Raw genomic sequence first — 24,549 nt, 5'->3', positions numbered from 1 at the left:
TACGCCAGAGTTGAGAACCCTGACTCATATAGGTATGTGGTGCCAAACTGGATCAGAACACTTACTGCTTTCTGAGCCAGGCAGGAGACCGCTCACTGCTGTAGATGAGAAACCCAGAACTGTGTGAGTGTTTGTCTCTTAAAGCATATTGCTTCAATCAATTTATTCCAGTTAAGAATTCATAGGATTACTTGTATTTTAAAAGCAACAGTTCCAACCTAGACATCAAAAAGAAAGGAGGACCAAGGCACTATTCATATAATTAATTTAAATGCTTTTATTTGTATGGCATGTTCAATGGAAACAAAGTTTTAAAAATCCAACGCGTTTCGACTGCACAGCCTTCGTCAGGGAGTACAAAGAAATGATAATACAATGTCCTTTTTTGAACAGCTTTTTCCTGTCAGTCCTAACTTGAAGAGGGAGTGGCCACAAAATTGACTGGACAACACCTAGTAATACATTAAAAAGTGAAATACTGTAGATATGTTATCAAAAAATGTATCTCCAAGCTAGAAGCATCAGAAAACCTAGAAAGGTAGTTCTACCCTTAAATATGACTGGGCAAAGTGCCAAGAATTGGAAAGAAATCCATTCCATAGTACACTAGAACACAGCAAACATGGACAACAACAGTCTAAACATAGCTGAGGGCAATACAGATAAATGTCCCCTAGATAACAGCAAATGGACCCATCATGACCCTACAGGAAAGGTGAGAAATCCATATCTTAATTTAAACCAGGGTACTTAGTGGCCTGTAGTTTGTAAATCCCAAAACTTTCCCTTTGGTTTAACTGTTTAAGATGGTCCCCTTTTCTAATTGAGGCCAGAACATGATCAATACCCATAGCTTGTAGGGAGGCTGGGTTGGCATGGTGTAAGGACTTGTAGTGCCTTGCCATGGGGTAGTCTTCATTGCCTGCCCGTATGGTGTACTTGTGTTCAGCTAAGCCTTCTTGAAGGTGTCTCTTTGTCCGTCCAATGTAGAACACCTTGCACTGTGGACATTCCAATCTGTAGATGACAAGAGTAGTTTTGCAGTTAATGAAATGCTTGGCGTGATATTCCATTTTAGAAGCTGTATCAACAAACTACTTTTTCTGTGCAATATTTCTGCAATGGTTATACTGGTTGCATTTAAAAGAGCTGTTTTCTGTCATGCTGTGGATGTTTGGTCAGATCGTGTTGTTTTAATTTGTTTGTTTTGAGAGACTCATTACTAAGCACTTCCCCGCCCAAAACACATTGCGATGCTCCTCGTTATTTTTAAAAGTTTTGTATTAAACCAAGAGAGAGAAACTCAACGCTGTTTTTGCGTTTCATGACAATTGAGCTCAGTCAGAACATGTGGCTAGCTTGAGTCCATTCAATGGAAGTGGTGAGTGTTGGCGAGTGGGAATGACAAGTCAATGGCTGACAAGGCATCATCTACTGCTGAACGACAGCACTGCAGCGTGTGGGTCGCGGAATGATCGAGAAAGTTGCAGAAAAAATATCTGGTAAACAGCGAAGCAATCTCTCACCCACTCACAACACTGCCATACGGAGCAGAGACACTACTGCTAAGCAGAGAGCTCACTGAACAGAGAGTGCAGATGCACTTGGCCAAATCAATTTCAGTTATTCATGAAATAATTATACATTTACTCTGATACTTCAATAAAAGGCTGATTTAAACACTAAACAGTACTGGAACCAGAATTTACCCTTGCTGGACACCTTTGGTAATATCCAGGAAACCTGATTTAACACCATTAGTTATACACATTGAGTTCTGTCAATTAATTTTAAAACCAGTTCCATGCAGCCTGGTCTAGGCTAATTGAAGAAAGGCTATGAATTAGCAGTGAGGGATCGACAGTATTGAAAGCCTTTGACTGGTCAATGAAGAGGGCTGCACAATGTTGCCTTTTATTCATACAGATAACCACATCATTTATAATTAGGGACGCATCAGAGATAGTGCTATGACCTGGTCTATAACCCGACTGATGTACATTTAGCATACATTTCAAAGATAAGAAAGATCTTCGCTGAGAATGAATCAAGCAATCTAATATTTTGTCTAGGCAAGATTATTTAGGTGACAAGGGCCACCACCTTTGTGAAGGGGGAGAACATGGGCCGCCTTCCAAAGGTTAAAAATATGGGTTAATGATTCAGGGGGACAGAGAGCTGAAGCTAAAATGGATCAAGGATATTAGCCCCAGTGGTAAATTAAACCATTGTTTCTCTCAAATAAAAAGCCTGCTGAAATAAAATTATGATTTAAAGGATCACTTATCCAATTCTTCTCAGTTATGATGACAGAGTGAGCCAGAGAAGAAGAGGATTTTGTCCTCTTCATTGCATTTACTGTTTTACAACATTTAGATGGATCACCAGCAGAGTCAAAGATAGAGATCAAAAAGTAGATTGATCTAACTTTCTTCATAAAGATAGTGTTTCTACATTTTCATAAAGATTGCTAGTCCGCAACACAGTCATTTTTCCTTGCTTTTGCCCAGCCCCAATTTCTCATCTGAATGAGCTCAGATAGCTCTGAAGAAAACCAAGGTTAATATCATGCTCTGACTCTGAATTGTTTAAAAGGGCCTGTTTATCTACCAGATGAATAAGTATGGAGGACACATTTCTAACGGCTAAATCAGAGTAGAACATGTCATGCTCCCTATAGCTCTAAAATTATTAATGGGTATTCAAAGTAAAAAAAATTATCTACAGTTTTCCCATCAAGAAAATATATATATTTTTTTAGCTTATTATGTATAATAGCTTGGATGTCATCAGGCTTTGGGCAAGTCGTGATGAGGTTAAATCATGTCCTCTGTTAATCTCGCTCCTCCCCTCTGTCACTCCTCTGTCTCTCCTGTCCTCTTTTCTCTCCTGTGTCACTTCTCCTCTCCCCTGTCTCTCCTCTAAAGCATGTGGACATTGCGACACTCCTGATCAAGTTCAACATGTGAGAACAACACAGTCACAGACAAGTGGCCCTTCCCCCTCTCCACGAGGAACAGACCACACTTGACCTGGCTACAGCACACGTCCTTCTTCTGCTAGTGTTAACGGTAGATAGCAGGAAGATTTCAGAGGAAGTGTTACCATCAGTATTGCCTGATTCTCAATATAAGCAAGAGACCTCATTTTTTGGCTCAAAATGTTAGACATGGTGAATGTAGGCATGCATTTTATCTTTCTAGTTGTTTCTGACTTACAATGACGTACTCTGCTCGCTATAATTCCCATCCAATATATTTTTTCACACGTCGGTGGAAACCCCTTATCACCCAGTACCTCTCCCTCTGACCATATCCTCTCCTTCCTCAGGCTGAAAACCATATCCTGTTGATGGTCACTATGCCTCCAGGCACAGAGAACTGGAATCACCAGCTCAGATCATCAAACTGATTAACCTCTGGAGGGGACAACAGGCATTGCTCAACCAGCGTTTGATTCGGCCCATTTCCCACTAATCCGAACAGACTTAATACATAAATCGTTTAGCGGTTGTATTTTAACATTTTGTGTGTATTTCTTAGAGTGTGGCAGGTTAGTTGGGGGCTGTTATGAGGGGCAAACAGTTTCATTGTGTTTAATAGCTGCTCATAATTAGTTTTCAGTTATTACGTATGAAAGACTAGCGGTGGAATTTTCCGCTCTATTATGATATTGTTGTTTTTGTAACTGACAAATCTCTCATCATATCTTGAAATCGTGTCCCTCAGGGCTGCAATGTTAAACGTCAACATGATGGAAGGGGGCTGCTGGAATTCAAGATGTCTGCCAGTGATACAGAGTAGTCATCATGGAAATTAATTGAAGGTTTTTTCATCTCTGTGCGGAAAATGTGCCGGGCATACTTGGGGTATAAAAAAACATGGGTCACTTTTTGTTAAAAATGAACACCCTAAGGTGATTAGTTTATTTACAGATTCTGAGCACCAATTACATTCAAAATGTAATTTCCATCAAATGAAACACTACAAATGACATGTGAACTTGTACCACTATGGGAGAACATTCTCTCTGATTGTAAAGGATATCAAAACTCATCTCCTCTCATGTGATAAAGGAACATGTGGGCTGTTGCTGTTCCATCTCTGCCTCTGATTCAGCGTTCTAAGAGGGCTTTAGGTCAGAGAAATGTTGGATCATCCCTTTTTGGAAATGAGATAACTGTTAGTTGTTTTAGATGCAGGTAGGGGTAATATGATTAAACATACTTGAGTTATATGAATACTTTAGATATATGAAAATTATTATATAGGGCATTGATATAGAGTTGGTCCCCCTTTTGCTGCTATAACAGCCTCCACTCCTCTGGGAAGGCTTTCCACTAGATGTTTTATTGAGATCGCTGTGGAAGAACTTGACTGGCCTGCACAGAGCCCTGACCTCAACCCCATCGAACACCTTTGGGATGGAGAGGTTCCAACCAACTCAATGCACCATAGTACACATGTCAATCAGGAGCTCTCTCTGGGCAGACACAGCCGTTGTCTTATATACGGCTGTGCACAGACAAGTTATATTTGCATGATTTAGCGTAATTAATGAATCATTACCGTTTTGTTTCGTTCATCTGACCTACCAATACTGTTTCATAACATTTGACAGACCAACACTCCACAAGGCTTCTTCCTCTCTAAGCTGAGACCTTGAATCTGAGATATCTTTTGTTTGTTCTCAAAACATGGTCGTTCGTTCTCAAAACACGGTCTGGGCGTACTGCCAAATTGCAGCTACTGATAGTAAGGATTTGTACAGTCAGCCACTTGCATGAACACAGAAATGAGTTATAAGAAAAGCACAAACATTAAAGTTCCCATTACAGGATTCAATTGTGATTTTTGGGTCACAGGTCTACACACAATAGCCGATAATGTTAAAGTGGAATTATGTTTTTCAAAAGTTTTACAAATTAATTAAAAATGAACATCTGAAATGTCTTCAGTCAAAAAGTATTCACCCCTTTATGACAAGCCTAAGTTGTTTGAGCACACACACACCTCACTTCCCTTCTTGGCTTCCATGGCAACCTCCACGGGAACCTTTCTCCAATAGAAACTTTCCCCCAGGGGAACCACACCTGTTGGCATTCTCACAAAAAATCGCAACATTGTTTCAATAATATATAGATCTTTTCTCACAGCTCTGGTATATAAAGCTTTTTTGAGGCCTTGCTCACAATTCATTCTGTGGCAGCACAATGACCAAATTATATACTGTATGTGAGGCTCTTGATCATATCTTTGATCATGACACTGGTGAGGAAGGGAAAGACGCCAGGAAACTGACAGTGAAGATGCATTAGTGGAGGAAGTGTCAGAAGTTGAAGACAACACAGAATATGATCCATACCAAGAGACAACCGATGTGGAACATTCCAGTGATGAGGAAGAGGGCCCTGCTGAGGTTGTTGGTACATTCCAGTGATGAGGAAGAGGGCCCTGCTGAGGTTGTTGTTACATTCCAGTGATGAGGAAGAGGGCCCTGCTGAGGTTGTTGGTACATTCCAGTGATGAGGAAGAGGGCCCTGCTGAGGTTGTTGGTACATTCCGTTCAAAGAATGGGAATTTGTCCTGGTCTTCATCCCCACCTGAGAGGAGAGGTCGGCTGTCTGCTTAAAATGTTATTCGGTTGACCCCAGGGCCAACGAGATACGCCATATCCCGGGTGGATGAGATAAAATGCTGCCACTATTTAAAAATGTGAAATGGTTTCAAACAAATGTCCTTGTTACAATTTGACACAAAATAGTCTGTGATAAGTTGCACAATATGTTTCATCTGAGTATTTGTTATAGTCAAACTAATCCATACATTATTTTATTTTACTCATAAACGAGTTGTATGAGCTCAGGTCAATGAGGCCTACAGGCCATAAACAGAAAATAGAAGTTCAAAACTTCTAATGTTCACAAGAACTTAAGTTGATACAAAGATCTAACACAACATTAGGTGATACTATATGTATTATTATGGATTTATAAGCAGCTATAACGGGGCGGCCATTTTGGACTGGAAACATAGAAACATAGACTTTAATGGCTGTGATAGGAGAAAACTGAGGATGGATCAAACACATTGTAGTTACTCCATAATACTAACCTAATTGACAGAGCGAAAAGAAGGAAGCCTGTACAGAATAAAAAATATTCCAAAACATGTGTCATGTTTGAAACAAGGCACTAAATTAATACTGCAAAAAACATGGCAAGGCAATTACATTTTTGGCCTGAATAGAAAGTGCTATTTTTGAGTCAAATCCAATACAACACATTACTGAGTACCACTCTCCATATTTTCAAGCATAGTGGTGGCTGCATCATGTTATGGGAATGCTTGTAATCGTTAAGGACTGGGGAGTTTATCATGATAAAAAATAAACGGAATGGAGCTAAGCACAGGGAAAATCTTAGAAAAAAACTTGGTTCTGTCTGCTTTCCGCCAGACACTGGGAGATGAATTCACCTTTCAGCAGGACAATAACACAAGGCCAAATCTACACTGGAGTTGCTTACCAAGACAGTGAATGTTCCTGAGTGGCTGAGTTACAGTTTTGACAAACTTGAAAATCTATAGCAAGACCTGAAAATGGTTCTCTAGCAAAGATCAGGAGCAGGATGGCGCCGACAGAGATGGTCGCCTCGCTTCACGTTCTTAGGAAACTATGCAGTATTTTGTTTTTTATGTATTATTTCTTACATTGTTACCCCAGGAAATCTTAAGTCTTATTATATACAGCAGGGAAGAACTATTGGATATAAGAGCAACTTCAACTTACCAACATTACGACCAGGAATATGACTTTCCTGAAGTGGATCCTCTGTTTGTACCATCACCCAGGACAATGGATCGGATCCCACTAGGGGACCCAAAACAACGGCGCCGCAGAAGGGGCAGACGGAGTGGTCTTTTGGTCAGGCTCCGTAGACAGGCACATCGCTCACCGCTCCCGAGTATACTACTCGCCAATGTCCAGTCTCTTGACAACAAGGTAGATGAAATTCAAGCAAGGGTTGCCTTCCAGAGAGACATCAGAGATTGCAACATTCTCTGTTTCACAGAAACATGGCTCACTCGGGATATAATGTCAGAGTCGGTACAGCCACCCGGTTTCTTCACGCATCGCGCCGACAGAAACAAACATCTCTCTGGTAAGAAGAAAGGCGGGGGTGTTTGCCTTATGATTAACGAGTCGTGGTTTGATTATAACAACATACAGGAACTCAAGTACTTTTGTTCACCTGACATAGAATTCCTTACAATCAAATGCCGACCGCATTATCTACCAAGAGAATTCTCTTAGATTATAATCACAGCTGTGTATACCCCCCCCCCCCCCCCCCCCCCCCCAAGCAGACTGTCACGTTCCTGACCTGTTTTCTGTTGTTTTTGTATGTGTTTAGTTGGTCAGGGCGTGAGTTGGGGTGGGTAGTCTATGTTATGTGTTTCTATGTTGGGTTAATGTGTTGCCTGATATGGTTCTCAATTAGAGGCAGGTGTTTGACGTTTCCTCTGATTGAGAACCATATTAAGGTAGGCTGTTCTCACTGTTTGTTTGTGAGTGACTGTTTCCTGTCTCTGTGTTTTGTTGCACCACACGGTACTGTCTCGTTCGTTCATTCGTTTTTCCTGTTTGTGCGTTCTTTGTTATATGTAGTTCTCATGTTCAGGTCAGTCTACGTCGTTTGTTTGTTATTTTGTAAATTATCAAGTGTAGTTCGTGTCAGTGTTCGTCTTGCCTATTAAATTCATTATGTCTGCATACCTCACTGCGTGTTGGTCCGATCCATGCTCCTCCTCGACAGAGGAGGAGAACGAATATGACGACCGTTACAGAACCACCCACCTAACCCGGACCAAGCAGCAGCAGCAGGAGAGGCTGCAGCAGCAGCAGCAGCAGCAGGAGAGGCTGCACTATTTGGAGGAATGGACATGGGAGGACGAATTAGACGGCAAAGGACCCTGGGCAGAGCCAGGGGAATATCGCCGCCCCAAAGAAGAGCTGGAGGCAGCGAAGGCGGAGAGGCGCTATTATGAGGCGCTAGCACGGCAGAGCGGCTGGAGGCCCGAGAGGCAGCCCCAAAAATGTATTGGGGGGGCACACGGGGAGTGTGGCAGAGTCAGGAGTCAGACCTGAGCCAACTCCCCCTGCTTACCGTAAGGAGCCGGTCAGGGCGGAATTGGAGGTGAGCGACGCAGAGACAGTGAAGGAGTTAATGGGGAAATTGGAGGAGAGAGTTATGAGGGAGGTGCTGGTTTGGTGCATGAGGCACGACATCCGCCCGACTGAACGTGTCGGGGAGTTGATGTCACCGGGAACAGCTCTCCATACTCGTCCTGAGGTGCGTGCTAGCCGTCTGGTTAAGACTGTGCCAGCCTCACGCACCAGGCCTCCTGTGCGCCTCCCTAGCCCTGCACGTCCTCTGCCAGCTCGGCGCTACAGCTCTCCCAGCCGTGCTTCCAGTGGAGAGAGAGGGCGTCGTACCGGGCAGGCACCGTGTTATGAGGTGGAGCGCACGGTGTCCCCGGTGCGTGTGCTTAGCCCGGTGCTCAACATCTCAGCTCCCCACATCTGCCGGGCTAGGGTGAAGATCCAGCCAGGGCGGATTGTGCCAGCCCTGCTCTCAAGACCTCCAGTGCGCCTTCACGGTCCGGTCTGTCCAGTACCACCAGTGCCTACACCACGCACCAGGTTTCCAGTGCGTCTCCAGAGCCCAGTTCCTCCTCCACGCACTCTCCCTGTGGTGCGTGTCTCCAGCCCAGTGCCTCCAGTTCCGGCACCACGCACCAAGCCTCCTGTGCGTCTCCAGAGCCCTGTACGCACTGATCCTTCTCCCCGCACTCGCCCTGAGGTGCGTGCCCTCAGCCCGGTACCACCAGTGCCGGTACCACGCACCAGGCCTATAGTGCGCATCGAGAGTCCAGTGTGCCCTGTTCCTGCTCCCCGCACTAGCCTTGAGGTGCGTGTCTCCAGTCCGGTACCACCAGTTCCGGCACCACGCACCAGGCCTACTGTGCGCCTCAGCAGGTCAAAGTCGGCCGTCTGTCCAACGCCGCCTGTACTGCTCGTCTGCTCAACGCCGCCTGCACTGTCCGTCTGCCCAGCGCCATCTGAGCCATCCGTCTGCCCAGCGCCATCTGAGCCATCCGTCTGCCCAGCGCCATCTGAGCCATCCGTCTGTCCCGAGCCATTAGAGCCGCCCGTCTGTCCCGAGCCGTCAGAGCCGTTCGTCAGTCAGGAGCCGCTAGAGCCGTCAGCAAGTCAGGAGCCGCCAGAGCCGCCAGCCAGTCAGGAGCCGCTAGAGCCGTCCGTCAGTCAGGAGATGCCAGAGCCGCCAGCCAGTCAGGAGCTGCCAGAGCCGCCAGCCAGTCAGGAGCTGCCAGAGCCGCCAGCCAGTCAGGAGCTGCCAGAGCCGCCAGCCAGTCAGGAGCTGCCAGAGCCGCCAGCCAGTCAGGAGCTGCCAGAGCCGCCAGCCAGTCAGGAGCTGCCAGAGCCGCCAGCCAGTCAGGAGCTGCCAGAGCCGCCAGCCAGTCATGAGCTGCCCTCCAGTCATGAGCTGCCAGCCAGTCATGAGCTGCCCTCCAGTCATGAGCTGCCTGCCAGTCATGAGCTGCCTTCCAGTCATGAGCTGCCCTCCAGTCATGAGCTGCCCTTCAGTCATGAGCTGCCTTCCAGTCATGAGCTGCCCTTCAGTCATGAGCTTCCCTTCAGTCATGAGCTGCCCTCCAGTCATGAGCTGCTCTCCAGTCATGAGCTGCCCTTCAGTCATGAGCTGCCCTCTAGTCATGAGCTGCCTTCCAGTCATGAGCTGCCCTCCAGTCATGAGCTGCCCTCCAGTCATGAGCTGCCATATAGTCCGGAGCTGCATCTAGTCCGAAGCAACCATTCAGTCCAGAGCTGCCTCTCTGTCCGGAGTTGCCCCTCTGTCCGGAGCTGCCCTTCAGTCCTGAGCTACCCCTCTGTCCTGAGCTACCCCTCTGTCCTGAGCTACCCCTCTGTCCCGAGTTACCTCTCTGTCCTGGGCTACCTCTCTGTGCTGAGCTACCTCTCTGTCCTGAGTTGTCTCCTCTATTTAGGAGGGGCCTTGGTGAAGGTTCCTGGCGAGGGTCGCCACTCAAGGGACGCTAAGGAGGGGGACAAAGACAATGGTGGAGTGGTGTCCTCGTCCTGCGCCGGAGCCGCCACTGCGGACAGATGCCCACCCAGACCCTCCCCTTGAGTTTTAGGGGTGCGCCCGGAGTTCGCACCTTGAGGGGGGGGTTCTGTCACGTTCCTGACCTGTTTTCTGTTGTTTTTGTATGTGTTTAGTTGGTCAGGCCGTGAGTTGGGGTGGGTAGTCTATGTTATGTGTTTCTATGTTGGGTTAATGTGTTGCCTGATATGGTTCTCAATTAGAGGCAGGTGTTTGACGTTTCCTCTGATTGAGAACCATATTAAGGTAGGCTGTTCTCACTGTTTGTTTGTGGGTGACTGTTTCCTGTCTCTGTGTTTGTGTTCTGCACCAGATAGGACTGTCTCGGTTTTCACGTTTGTTGTTTTGTATTGGTGTAAGTGTTCACAGTTCGTCAAATTAAACATGTTGAACACTAACTGCGTTGCATTTTGGTCCTCTCCTTCATCCCAGGAAGAAAGCCGTTACACAGACACCTTGACGGCCCTGAAATAACTTCATTGGACTCTATGTAAACTGGAAACCACATATCATGAGGCTGCATTTATTGTAGCAGGGGATTTTAACAAAGCTAATCTGAAAACAAGGCTCCCTAAATGTTATCAGCATATCGAATGCGCGACCCGGGCTGGCAGCATTCTGGATCATTGCTACTCTAACTTCCGTGACGCATACAAAGCCTTCCCTCGCCCTCCTTTTGGCAAATCTGACCACGATTCCATTTGTTGCTCCCAGCCTATATACAGAAACTAAAACAGGAAACGCCCGTGCTCAGGTCTGTTCAACGCTGGTCCGACCAATCTGATTCCACGCATCAAGATTGCTTCGATCACGTGGACTGGGATATGATCCAGATAGCCTCAGACAACAACATTTATGTATACGCTGATTCGGTGAGTGAGTTTATTAGCAAGTGCATCGGTGATGTTGTACCCACGTTGACTATTAAAACCTTCCCCAACCAGAAACCGTGGATTGATGGCAGCATTCGCGCAAACTGAAAGCGCGAACCACTGCTTTTAATCATGGCAAGGCGACCGGAAACATGACCGAATACAAACAGTGTAGCTATTCCCTCCGCAAGGCAATCAAACAAGCTAAGCGTCAGTATAGAGACAGAGTAGAGTAGAGTAGAGTCGCAATTCAACATCTCAGACACGAGACGTATGTGGCAGGGTCTACAGACAATCACGGATTATAAAAAGAAAACCAGCCCCGTCACGGACACCGACGTCTTGCTCCCAGACAAACTAAACAACTTCTTTCCTCGCTTGGTGGACAATACAGTGTCAACTGACATGGCCCACCTCCAAAATCTGCGGGCTCTCCTCCACCACAGCCAACGTGAGTAAAACATTTAAACGTGTTAACCTTCGCGAGGCTGCCGGCCCAGACGGCATCCCTAGCCGCGTCCTCAGAGCCTGCGCAGACCAGCTGGCTGGTGTGTTTACGGACATATTCAATTAATTCCCATCCCAGTCTGCTGTTCCCACATGCTTCAAGATGGCAACCATTGTTCCTGTTCTCAAGAAAACTAAGGTAACTGAGCTAAACGACTATCGCCCAGTAGCACTCACTTCCGTCATCATGAAGTGCTTTGAGAGACTAGTCAAGGATCATATCACCCCCACCCTACCTGACACCCTAGACCCACTTCAATTTGCTTATCACCCCAATAGGTCCACAGACGACGCAATCGCAATCACACTGCCCTAACTCATCTGGACAAGAGGAATACCTATGTAAGAATGCTGTTCATCAATTACAGCTCAGCATTTAACACCATAGTGCCCTCCAAACTCGTCATTAAGCTCAAGACCCTGGGTTTCGACCCCGCCCTGTGCAACTGGGTCCTGGACTTTCTGACGGGCCGCCTGCAGGTGGTGAGGATAGAAAACAACATCTCCACTCCGCTGATCCTCAACACTGGGGCCCCACAAGGGTGTGTTCTCAGCCCTCTCCTTTGCTCCCTGTTCACCCATGACTGCATGGCCATGCATTCCTCCAACTCAATCATCAAGTTTGCAGACAGTGGTAGGCTTGATTACCAACAACGATGAGACGGCCTACAGGGAGGAGGTGAGGGCCCTCGGAGTGTGGTGTCAGGAAAATAACCTCACACTCAATGTCAACAAAAGAATGGAGATGACCCAAACCTAACTCCTAACCCTAAACCTTCCCCTAATTCTAACCTTAATTGTAACCCTAACCCTAAACGTATTCCTAACCCCTAAGCTTAAAATTGTCTTTGTCTTCATGGGGACGTGGGATATGTCACCACGAGGGACAATTTTCCTTGTTTTACCTACAGCACCCGATGCAATAGGAAGGCCAAAAAGATCATCAAGGACATTAACCACCCGAGCCACTGCCTGGTGACCCCGCTATCATCCAGAAGGCGAGGTCAGTACAGGTGCATCAAAGCTGGGACCAAGAGCCTGAAAAACAGCTTATATCTCAAGGCCATCAGACTGTTAACAAAATCGACGTGTAACATGCACTTCTATCCAGACTGATGTAATGTACATAACAACCACAACAAGAGACTCGACTACTTTCAGTTCCAAAGCATCAACACTAGTAGTACAGCAGAGAATGGATCAGACTGCACATGGGAATTTGAACATGAATTAAGAAATAATAACTACAATACAACATTCAAGGTCAACAGGACAGTCCTTGCATCATAATCAGGAGATATACATGAGTAATTGATGAGTAAATGAGAAACTTTGCCATGAAATGAGCAGCAGCAGTACAGAACCCTCTAGAGCAGCACATTAGACGGATAGCACATTGGACTCAGAACATCTAATTGTGTTGTTTCTCAATGACGACAATATAACAATATAACATTCAAGGTCAACAGTTGGCATCAGGTAGGTTAGAGGTTGTGAAAGGGGGTATCCACTGTCTCCACTGAATCTCTTCTCCCACAGTTATTTTCTGGGACACTGCACGATACAACTTTATTTGATGGCAGAACATTCAGAGGCTGTTAGCTTGTAAGTACAGTAACTTACCTACTTAGATTGTGTGTGTGTGTGTGTGTGTGTGTGTGTGTGTGTGTGTGTGTGTGTGTGTGTGTGTGTGTGTGTGTGTGTGTGTGTGTGTCCTTAAGAAGCACTATTTTGTATTTTTTTATGCGTGTGTGTACAGTGTGTGTGTGTGTGTACATTACTGTATTTATACTTTGGATATTGTCTTTCAACTGGAAAATTAAAACAAACTCCTTGAGTGGGACTTTAAAACTATTCAGATTCACCCAGAATTTATCCTGACCTGTTCTTAAATATCACTACAACTCCACAGTTGCCACGACTACAGATCAGGGCTGTGGTTAATTCCAGTCCCTTCAAGACATAGACTGTATGATTCAAGCACTAGGCCTATGTCCAATCTGATGTAGGTTAATGTACGTTAATATATAAGCTATTCATGTTTTGTGGTATTTGTTCTTTGTGCTGCTTCTGCTGTTTCTGAGTCTCGGTTTGGTCACTTCTAACGTCCAGTCAAGAAAACCAGGTAAACTGCACACTTCATACATTATTATGGTTGTTATGAGTGAGAAAGTTATAGAGGGTCAAAGAACATACCCCCAAGACAAGCTAACCTCCCCTGTTATTGGTGTTGCTGAGGGGTTCATCATCGTGGTAGCAAACACATTATTGTAGAAGTGTTTGGAAACATATGGTATTGTTATTTATAATAAAAGTGACTCCAAAATGACATAACACAATATTTACCATTCATTTCTATTGAGCAGAAAAGAACTGAAACACAACCAAAACTAACTACAAATGCATCCAACAAGTTTGTAGAGTCACAAGCTTGATGTAGTCAATACGTGCAAGGAATATGGGACCAAACACTAAACATTCCTTAAATAAGTAAACAAACGTATTATTTATTTTTTTATACTGCTATCCAGGGTCACACTCCAACACTCAGCGTATGCATTGGGTAGAATTACCCTCTTACCTTTTTGTGCATTAAACAAGAGGGGGGGGGGGGGGGGTTCTACTAAGCTACAGTGCATTCGGAAAGTATTCGTTGTGAGACTCAAAATTAAGCTCAGGTGCATCCTGATTCCATTGATCATCCTTGAGATGTTTCTACAACTGTGATTGGAGTCCACCTGTGGTAAATTCTATTGATTGGACATGATTTGGAAAGGCACACACCTGTCTATATAAAGTCCCACAGTTAACAGTGCATGTCAGAGCAAAAACCAAGCCATGAGGTCGAAGGAATTGTCCATAGAGCTCAGAGACAGGATTGTATCAAGGCACAGATGAGAAAGGGTACCAAAACATTTCTGTAGTATTGAAGGTCCCCAAGAACACAGTGGCCTCCATCATTCTTAATTGGAAGAATTTTGAACCAGCCTTCACTCTTCCTAGAGCTGGCCGCCCGGCCAAGCTGAGCAGTCAGGGGAGAAGGGCCTTGGTCAGGGAGGTGACCAAGAACCCGATGGTCACTCTGACAGAGCTCTAGAGTTCCTCTGTGGAGATGGGAGAATCTCCAGAAGGACAACCATCTCTGCCGCACTCCATCAATCAGGCCTTTATGGTAGAGTGGCCAGATGGAAGCCACTCCTCAGTAAAAGGCACATGACAGCCCGCTTGGAGTTTGCCAAAAGGCACCAGAAGGACTCCAAGACCATGAGAAACAAGATTCCCTGGTCTGAATGCCAAGCATCACGTCTGGAGGAAACCTAGCACCATCCCTATTGTTAATACATTTTCCTTTTAGAGAGTAACACAAAAAATGTAAAATACGTCAAGGGGTATGAATAGTTTTTGGAAGGCACTGTACATGCTTATTGTTTGCTCTAGCATGCCCACAAGCCTTAGAAGACTTGTCTGAATGTAGCCCAGTACCACTGATTTAATATCCATAAACACTCAATATTATGAAAATGATGAACTGGAATGACATTTACGCTAACGGGTGGCCATAAAGAACTAACTAAAAGCCACGCCTCCAATAAGCCATGCCTTTAATCTGACAGTCTGTCACCTCTACAATATATTAATAAAATGGTTCAACATTTATCCCCTCACATTACAAAAAGTTTCCAGTTTGAACTTTTACACAGAGGTTCTTCTACTCCAGGACCTGCAAAGGTTCCGCTGGTGTGGCAAACCAAAAGGTTCTTCCAGGCAGCTTTACTTCTAAGAGTGTACAGTCATTATTGCTCATCTTTATGAAGGGTGTTAATCATTTCAGGACACCACTGAATGATAATGTACATATGAATGTGAATGCACACGTTTGTCATTGTATGTACAGTATATGAACACGTTTATCATAATGTAAAATTGTACTGGAACAATGCTATGATATTATGTTGCATGTTCATTCCTTGATATAGTTTGATACCCAATATTATCCATTGATATCCTTTCATTCCTTGACATCCGATATTATGTTGCTTGTTCATTCATTCATGTCCCTGTTTGTTTTCCAGGGGTTAACGTAACGTGTGAAAATCAATCGGTTGTAGCAGGACAGAACCACAACCTGACATGTAGAGTGGATTACCATGATGCAGATCAGAAGAATAAAGGATGTAAAACTGACCGGTATTTCTGGAAGCATAAATCAGAAACTCCAATACAAAATTGTGATTGTACAAAAGATTGTACAAAAGATTGTAACATTACGATAACAAACAAAAGCTACTTTTTTGAGATGAAAAATGTTACCGAAGCTGAGGAGGGAAACTACACTTTTACCATTAACACGGACTGTGGAAACGGAAAAGGCTCATTGAATGTTTCCGTTACATGTGAGTACAACGTTAATATACAGTGACCAGTGTTACGTGGGTTAAATGGGTTCATGTGATATGACCAGGAAAAGGTCCAGTAATTCAAATTAAATGTGATAATACAGTATTCATATACAGTTGAAGTCAGAAGTTTACATACACCTACCCAAAGTACGATCTTTGTCCCCATGTGCAGTTGCAAACCGTAGTCTGGCTTTTTTATGGCGGTTTGTTAAGTTTGTTAACAAGAAATTTATGGAGTGGTTGAAAAACAACTTTTAATGACTCCAACCTAAGTGTATGTAAACTTCTGACTTCAACTGTACACTGAGTGCACAAAACATTAGGAACACCTGCTCTTTCCATGACATAGACTGACCAGGTGAATCCAGGTGAAAGCCATGATCCCTTGTTGATGTCACTTGTTAAATCCACTTCAATCAGTGTAGATGAAGGGTTAGAAGACAGGTTAAAGAAGGATTTTTATTTATTTAGCCTTGAGATTAATGAGACATGGATAGTGTATGTGTACCATTCAGAGGGTAAATGAGCAAGACAAAAGATTTAAGTGCATTTGAACGAGGTAGTAGGTGCCAGAAGCACCGGTTTGAGTGTGTCAAGAACTGCAACGCTGCTGGGTTTTTCACACTCAAAGGTTTCCTGTGTGTATCAAGAATGGTCCACCACCCAAAGGACATCCAGCCACCTTGACACAACTGTGGGAAGCGTTGGAGCCAATATGGGCCATCATCCCTGTGGAACGCTTTCGACACCTTGTAGGATCCATGCCCCGATTAATTGAGGCTGTTATGAGGGCAAAAGGGGGTGCAATTCAATATTCGGAAGGTGTTCCTAATGTGTTGTACACTCAGTGTATAAATTCCATATGGGGCTTGATAGAGTAGCATTTGTGCTAACTTCTCTTTATTTTCTCAGTGATAGCAGAGCTGTCAAAACAGGTATCGTCAGGTCCCATATCGTCAGTATCATCACTATCATCACTGTTCTGGGTGGTCTACTGTTTCTCATCACTTCTGGTTATGGCAGAAGATTGATGGGTCGACTTCCTTGAGAAAAATGACAACACTGACAAGAGCCCCGAAGCTACCGGAGAGGCCCTAAACCTGGAGCCTGCATAACATTCAGTTCATGGAGGAGACGTGTGTGTGTGTGTGTTAGGATATGTCCCCACAAGGATAGAATAATTAAGTCCCCATGAAGACAAAGGCTATTTTAAGCTTAAGTTTAGGGTTACAATTAGGGTTAGGAGTTAGGTTTGGGTTAGAGTTATGGGTAAAAGTTAGGGTTATGGTAAGGGTTAGGGTTATGGTAAGGGTTAGGGTTAGGGTAAGGGTTAGGGTTATGGTAAGGGTAAGGGTTATGGTAAGGGTTATGGTAAGGGTTAGGGTTAGGGTTAGGGTAAGGGTAAGGGTTAGGGTAAGGGTTAGGGAAAATATGTTTTTGAATGTAAATAAATGTTAGTTACCCACAAGGATAAAATAATGTGTGTTTGTGGCTTGTTAGCAGTTGTTTTCAAAAATATTTTTTGCACCAAAGTTAATGGAATTAGTTTCTGTTTCAAATCACTAATAACAGTTATTCACTGACTTGACTAGTGTAAATACCACTACAGTACAATGCACATTTATATTGACTAATGCATTGTTACACATAGCCTGTTCACTACCATACAATAACTGAGAATGTGAATTAATCAATATAAATAACGTTACACAAATTTAAAATAAGCCTTAAAGGACAATATTCCTCTGTATAATCAACACCAAAGCTGGAAGATAACAGGTCGGTCTGCATAAACTGCATTGTCATAACCTTTACTAAGCTTGTTTAAAAAGGCAGTTGGTTTTGGTCTGCACAGTGCCTTCAGAAAGTATTCATACCCCTTAACTTAATTAATTCAAAATGGATTAAATCGAAGTATTTTCTCACCCATCTACACACAATACCCCATAATGACAGAGTGAAAACATGTTTTTAGAAATGTTTACTAATTTATTGCAAATGAAATACAGAAATTTCTCATTTACATAAGTAGTCACACCCCTATGTCAATACTTTGTAGAATCACCTTTGGCAGTGATTACAGCTGTGAGTCTGTCTGGGTAAGTCTCTAAGAGTGATTACAGCTGTGAGTCTGTCTGGGTAAGTCTCTAAGAGTGATTACAGCTGTGAGTCTGTCTGGGTAAGTCTCTAAGAGCTTTCCACACCTGGATTGTTCAACATTTGCCCATTATTCTTTTCAAAATTCTTCAAGCTCTGCCAAATTGGCTGTTGATCATAGCTAGAGAACCATTTTCAGGTCTTGCCGTAGATTCACAGTCTTCTTGGTAAGCAACTCCAGTGTAGATTTGGCCATGTGTTATTGTCCAGCTGAAAGGTGAATTCATCTCCCAGTGTCTAGTGTATTTGCTTTGCCTAAAATATAACACTTTGTATTCAGGACAAAAGCTTAACAACTTTGCCATATTACTATAGTTCATTGTTTCAAACATGATGCATGTTTTGGAATATTTTTATTCTGTACAGGCTTCCTTCTTTTCACTCTGTCAATTATTATTATTTATTTACCTTTATTTAACTAGGTAGGTCAGTTATGAACAAATTCTTATTTACAATGACAGTCTACCGGGGAAAAGTGGGTTAACTGCCTTGTTCAGGAGCAGAACGACAGATTTTTACCTTGTCAGCTCAGGGATTCGATCCTCTAACCTTTTGGTAAATGGCCCAACGCTCTAACCACTAGACAACCTGCCGCCCCATCAAACTAGTCAATTCGGTTAGTATTGTGTAGTAACTACAATGTGTTTGATCCATCCTCAATGTTCTCCTATCACAGCCATTAAACTCTGTAACTGTTTTAAAGTCATCATTAGCCTCATTGTGAAATCCATGAGCGGTTTCCTTCCTGTCTGACAGCTGAGTTAGGCAGGACGTCTGTATCGTTGTAGTGACTGGATGTATTGATACACCACCCAAAGTGAAGTTAGTAACTCCACCATGCTCAAAGGGATATTCAATGTCTGCTTTTTGTTTGACCTAACTACCAATAGGTGCCCTTTGCAAGGCATTTGGAAAACCTCCCTGGTCTTTGTGCTTGAATCTGTGTTTGAAATTCCCTGTTCGTCCGAGGGACCTTACAGATAATTGTATGTGTGGGGTACAGAGATGAGGTAGTCATTAAAAAAATCATGTTAAAACACTATTATTGCATACAGAGTGAGTCCATGCAATTTATTATGTGATTTTTTTAAGCAAATGTGTTTACTCCAGGTGCTTCTACACCTGCATTGCTTGCTGTTTGGGGTTTTAGGCTGGTTTTCTGTACAGCACTTTGAGATATCAGCTGATGTAAGAAGGGCTATATAAATACATTTGATTTGATTTGATTTAGCCTTGCTAACAAAGGGGTTGAATACTTTTTGACACAAGACATTTCAGATTTTCATTTTTAATTAATTTGAAAAACATAATTCCACTTTGACATTATGGGCTATTGTGTGTGGACCAGTGAACCAAACATCTCAGTTTAATCCATTTTAAATTCAGGCTTTAACACAACAAAATGTGGACAAAGTCAAGGGGTGTGAATACTTTCTGAAGGCACTATCATTTGATGTGTTGTATTATTCTGCAAAACACACAATCAGTGTTTTACCACTAAGCTTGTTTTGTATAATTTAGTATTTATTATTTATAATTTTGTTATGAATATCGTTATTGATTTATGTACAAATACAGTTTTGGAAATAACCAGTCGTTATAATGTTACTTCTCTCATATAGAGCTTGTTGTCTTGTATTTAATTATTATCTACACCAATAATGTATATTTCAGACATCACAGTACATACAGTAGCTCGCATGTTGACATTTATTAGGATGACTCATGTACTGGAGGCAGCTCTGCAGAGTGGTCACTAGCTGGCACAACAACAAAGTCATAAAACCTAACCCTAACTTTAACCCTACATAGCATTTTTGAGATCAATATTTTTACATCTACAGTGTTACATGTAACACTTAATGTGTATATGTGACCCATCAAAATAGTATTATTAAACTAACACTTCAAAGTTTTGACAAACTAACACCCCAAAGCGTTGGTTCCCTAACACCATGGGTGTTGCAAATTCAGACTTTAATTAACACTAGTAGAAATGATGCTGCTACCCTAATAATTTTATTCCATAACACAGTATTTTGGGGGAGAGTGTTGTTTTAACACTGTAAGCCCATCTGCATTTTTAACACAAATACTTCAATGAAAAGTTCAATGAAAAGTAATTGTTACTTAAAATGACTCCAAACTAAATGAGAAGTCAAATCAACGACATTATAAATGCTCTACTGCATGTTGATGTTTGTGAATTGATTTTAATATCTGTGTTTTTTCAAGTACATTGAGTGATTTATTGATTAAACTTATGCTGCACAAAGATCAATAAAAAATGTCTAAACTAATAATTTAGTATTTTTGCACCCTTACTAAAATCGTTGTTCCAGTTGAAATGGCTTTGTCTCCTCACTCTGTTCTGAACCGTGGCAGTCATTATGAATGCAGGTTGCGGGTGAATAGAAATTCCAACTGTTGGATATCCTGGCTGGATTCCAATAGGAATAACACATCACTTTGCAAGCCTGCATAATGTGACTTGCAGGTACAGTGGGGCAAAAAAGTATTTAGTCAGCCACCAATTGTGCAAGTTCTCCCACTTAAAAAGATGAGAGGCCTGTAATTTTCATCATAGGTACACTTCAACTATGACAGACAAAATGAGGGGAAAAAATCCATAAAATCACATTGTAGGATTTTTTATGAATTTATTTGCAAATTATGGTGGAAAATAAGTATTTGGTCAATAACAAAAGTTTCTCAATACTTTGTTATATACCCTTTGTTGGCAATGACAGAGGTCAAACGTTTTCTGTAAGTCTTCACAAGGTTTTCACACACTGTTGCTGGTATTTTGGCCCATTCCTCCATGCAGATCTCCTCTAGAGCAGTGATGTTTTGGGGCTGTTGCTGGGCAACACGGATGAAAATTGCTGTTGCAGTGCAACAATGATGAAAATTACAGGCCTCTCTCATCTTTTTATGTGGGAGAACTTGCACAATTGGTGGCTGACTAAAAACTTTTTTGCCCCACTAAGTAAGTCACTGTAAGGTCTAAACCTCTTGTATTCGGCGAATGTGACAAATAAAAAATGTATTTGAGGTAGGGTTCCAAAATCTTTATTCATTTTCCAAGTTTTCCAGAAGTCCCATTTGGAAGATTCCTGGAAACCCTACAAACAGAATTCATTTTTTTATCTGGGAATTTTGCAACCCTATTTACGGGCCTGACGTGGCTGTAAATCATCAGTGTCAGGCCAATAGTGATGTTACGTTTCATAACATGCTCTGAGGCGTGCGTCGAAAATGCTAAGTATCCATCTTCGAAGCAGTTTGCCGATGCGTGTTTCACTTTATCAGAAGCTTCGTTTGATCACATGCTTTTTCAAACTGTGAGTTACAAAATGCGATATCTCACATAAAACTGGGCTTCACTGAGTTCGTTTAATGGAGGACTACCATTTTATGACTATGTTTCACACACCCACACACCACATATCCTATTTAAACCTTTACAGTTCAAATCCTTTATTTTAATCCCCTCATCTTTACAGTCAGGCCCAGTGTATGGAGTCATTGTGACAGAGAAAGGACAGTGAGGGGGGCAGCAACAGAACAGATGCTATGGCTCTGAGGTCATTTCCTATCTGTGGGGACAAAACATCAGTGTCCTAACATTCCTGCATCTGTATTGGTTAAATAATTAACACATTGTGGGAAGACTTCCGGGAAATCCCACACTGGACCAGAAAATTCCAATATGGTGTAATTGTAGATCACAATTCTTGATGTGGTTGTTCCTTGATATTAGGAAAGGCCCGTTGGTGCCAGTCATTGATCAGTCCATTGATACCAGCTATGGTCAGTTCCAGTTTTATGAGATTTATGGTTTCTCGACACAGATTACTTGTTTACATTGTAGGTTAGGATAACTAACATGACAACAAATCTCTAGCCACTTTATTATAAATTGGATGTAATAAATGTATCACTAGTCACCATAAACAATGCCATTTTATATAATGTTATTAACATACCCTACATAACTCATCTCACGTGTATATACTGTACTCTATACCATCTACTGCATCTTGCCTATGCTGCACGGCCATCGCTCATCCATATATTTATATGTATATATTCTTATTCATTCCTTTACCCTTGTGTGTATGAGGTAATTGTTAGATGACTTGTTAGATATTACTGCACGGTCGGAACTAGAAGAACTTGCATTTCGCGACACTTGCATTAACATCTGCTAACCATGTGTATGTGACCAATAAAATTTGATTTGATTAGGATAAGTAACGGGGCAGGTTAGGAGAATTAAGTTAAGGTTAGGTAAAAGGTTTAGATGCAATGATTTTTTTTAAACTGACTTGCCTAGTTAATTAAATAAAGGTTTTTATTTTAAAAAGTGAAATAATTTTTGTAATATCCTTGCTATCCTTGCTAGGCTGCACAGTATTGTCTTTTATCGATGGCGGTTATGATATCGTTTAGGACCTTGAGTGTGGCTGGGTTGCACCTATGACCAGCTCTGAAACCAGATTGCATAGCGGAGAAGGTACGGTGGGATTCTAAATGGTCGGTGATCTGTTTGTTAACTTGGCTTTCGAAGACCTTAGAAAGGCAGGGTAGGATAGATGTAGGTCTGTAACAGTTTAGGTCTAGAGTGTCTCCCCCTTTGAAGAGGGGGATGACCACGGCAACTTTCCGATCTTTGGAGATCTCAGATGATACAAAAGAGAGAGGTTGAACAGGCTAGTAATATGGGTTGCAACAATTTTGGCGGATAATTTTAGAAAGAGAGGGTCCAGATTGTCTAGCCAGTAGGGGTCCAGTCTCGTCCCGACTCCCGACACATTCATTACTACGGGACAGCTGGAGATCGAATTTGAATATTGAAATATTGAAATGTTGCAAATGTCGTAGAGACAGACAGCAAGGTTTATACAAATCTCTGCTGTTGTAAACTAAATGTTAGTCTAAAACAAATGGGAGATAATGTCTGGAATTGATTTGAGATGCTTTTTATAGTTGGATATCAAATTGCCTGGCTGGGCTGATGAGACAGTGGATTGCTCAGTCGGATGGAACACAGTAGAAGCTTGTGGAATAGACACCGACTGGAATGCGTTTAAAACCAATCAGCATCCAGGATTAGACCCACCCGTTATATAAATAAATATTATCTCGAGGTCTGAGTTAGGGTTGCAAAGGGTCGGGAAACTTTTCAGGAAATTTACTGAAATGTACCTGAAATTTTCCATGGGAAGTTAAGCCAGGGAATTTTGCTTAAATTCAGCAAATAAAGTTAGCTTATAACAGTGAACCTTTTTTGTGGGATACATAAGGCAATTGTGGCATATTTTGGTTAAACTAGCCCCAATTCAATGGAATTGCAATCCTCTGCATGCATAGTATGCAAGGTTAAATAAAATAAAAATGTAAAAGTGCATTCTTCCATTTAGTCAAATGGCTAATGTTAGGATTTACCTAGGGGTCATGATTGGGGCTGTACAAATGTTTGGTGTATTAGAATAATTGACAAAGAAGGACGTAAGGAACGAACCCTAACACTACCCAGACTATTTGCAGTGCCCCCCCCCATTTACACCACTGCTACTCTCTGTCGTCATCTATGCATAGTCACTTTAATAACTCTACCTACATGTACATACTACCTCAAATAACTGGTGCCCCCGCACATTGACTCTGTATCAGTACCCCCAAGTATATAGTCTCGCTATTGTTATTTCACTGCTGCTCTTTAATTACTTCATACTTTTATATCTTATTCTTAACTTAATTTTTTTAAACTGCATTTTGGTTACGTAAGCATTTCACTGTAAGGTCTGCACCTGTTGTATTCGGCGCATGTGAGTAATAGAATTTGAATTGGCCATTTATTTTGTGCCAACGGACAACAGTAGCATTTAGCTAAACTCACATTTTTTTCAAATCAAATGTATTTATAAAGCCCTTCTTACATCAGCTGATATCTCAAAGTGCTGTACAGAAACCTAACCCTTTTCCAAGAAACACCCAGAATTGCAATTACATCATACTGGAATTTTCTGGTCCATGCTGGGATGTCCCATAAGTTTTTCCACTCTTGTTTTAGTTAATTTAAACCAGACAGCTGCAGGGTCTAACATGCTGCCCAAACCGGACGCGCGCATGTTGATTTTGTACCCCCACCCTAGATACGACCAGGCTACACACAATGAAATACCAAAACAAACTCTGAACCAATTATATTAATTTGGGGACAGGTCGAAAATCATTAAACATTTATGGAAATGTTGCTAGCTAATTTGTCCTGGGTTTATAAACAATGGGTTTTTATTTTACCTGAAATACACAAGGTCCTATACTCCGACGAGTAATCCACACATAAAACGGTAAACCGAATTCCTTTTCTCTTCCTTCCTCGGGCTTCTTCTTCTATGAG

At 42.5% G+C, this 24,549-nt stretch overlaps 1 long non-coding RNA gene across 1 annotated transcript; it reads right to left on the bottom strand.

Moving 5' to 3' along the window:
- Positions 1 to 253: 253 nt before the first annotated feature.
- Positions 254 to 24,549, bottom strand: LOC139570021 (uncharacterized). Its single transcript, XR_011673996.1, has 2 exons — positions 24,450 to 24,549; positions 254 to 1,017 (listed from the first exon to the last, which is right to left on the bottom strand). It is a non-coding gene; the product is annotated as an uncharacterized lncRNA (long non-coding RNA).

The sequence above is a fragment of the Salvelinus alpinus genome, chromosome 3 (assembly GCF_045679555.1).
Source record: "Salvelinus alpinus chromosome 3, SLU_Salpinus.1, whole genome shotgun sequence".
Classification (NCBI taxonomy): Eukaryota; Metazoa; Chordata; class Actinopteri; order Salmoniformes; family Salmonidae; genus Salvelinus; species Salvelinus alpinus.
This window is presented reverse-complemented; position numbering and strand designations above follow the sequence as displayed.